This window comes from Cynoglossus semilaevis, chromosome 16, assembly GCF_000523025.1.
Source record: "Cynoglossus semilaevis isolate Cse_v1.0 chromosome 16, Cse_v1.0, whole genome shotgun sequence".
Lineage (NCBI taxonomy): Eukaryota > Metazoa > Chordata > Actinopteri > Pleuronectiformes > Cynoglossidae > Cynoglossus > Cynoglossus semilaevis.
The window spans coordinates 1,508,621-1,509,954 of NC_024322.1; the positions used below are offsets into that span (position 1 = coordinate 1,508,621).

Here is a 1,334-nt window from a genome sequence, read left to right on the forward strand (position 1 = left end):
ACCTACGGTGTTTCAGAATTACGTCGCCATCTCCCATTAATTTATCACGGAACCAGAATTAGTTTGACACCCCTGGTCTAAAATCTTTTTTTTTTTACACACTAGTTTTTCTTGGAAAATTTTCTCTAACAACAATTTAACACGTCGAACATGTCACGGCAATATTTTCACCTTAAATCGCTTTTCTTTTTTTTTCTTTTTTTTTGATATGACACTCACTCACCTCTACCTGACGATTTTTACTCGGAGTGAACTTTCCAGTCAGAGAGTCCAGACAGTTCAGTTCTGTCTACGTGTCAGTGGCTCATATCATTACATTTGGGAAATGGAATTCACCGTTCGCTGCGCGTCGCTCCCCTCACTTTTGATAAATGGCTATTTGACAGTCTTTTCTTTTCTCATCCTTCACTATTCGGCTGAGCTCTGAGGTATTCTTGTAGCTACACGCTGATGACCTGCAAGCACCGCGCACCCCTTCACACACACACACACACACACACTCACTCACTTCTGTAAGACATTTTTTTTCTTCAAATGTTCTCAATCCGCTGATGTGTGCATTTGGTCTTTATGTTTGCTTTGCCCTCAGGTCGGGAATCGGTCGAACTGTGATCCTTGTACAAACCCTAGAGACACAAACGTGCAAAAACACGCTGAGAAATACCTTTTTTTTTGACAAAAAACACACCCACGCGTTAATTGCAGCGGGTTCATTCTTCCCTCCACGTGCGAAGGTGTCTCTTAAATGTAAACGAATGGAAATGGGAATGGTGGTGTTTGACTCCGATGTTGTTTATCGGTAAGAATCGTTATTGGCCTGAGTTTGGCCCAGAAAATGTGACCCAAATATAGCCTTGAAGTGAAAGTGAATTATTGTCATTGAGACACAGCACACCACTGCACAAAATGGAACGCGCCCTCTCCTTTAAACCCGAACGGCTGCGTATATCGGTAATGCTTGATATCGGAATCAGAACCTAAGTGTCCGGACAATATCGGCATATCCAAAAAGTTGATATCGGACATCTCTAATTTACCCTAATTTCCGGACTGTAAGCCGCTACTTTTTTTTACGCGCTCTGAACCCTGCGGATTAAACGACGATGCAGCTAATTTATGAAAATTTTGCGGGCTAACGACGATCGTACCGCTAGTCATCAATGGCTACTCTGTGTTATACTAGTAGCGTATGTCTGTCTGTGTCTTTCTGTTTACCTCTACTGCGGACAAGCACAAAGTGAAGGGAGTTAGCCCCGGAGCTAACGTTAGCTTCGACCCTGGAGCAGATAACTAAGTCTCCCCTGTGCATTTCAACTACGGTCGGGGTTCCGAAG

The 1,334-nt window shown here is 43.3% G+C and overlaps 1 protein-coding gene across 1 annotated transcript in view; it reads left to right on the top strand.

Moving 5' to 3' along the window:
- Positions 1 to 1,334, top strand: part of vwa8 (von Willebrand factor A domain containing 8) — a 29,991-nt gene that overhangs the window by 22,079 nt on the left and 6,578 nt on the right. The window lies entirely within an intron of this gene.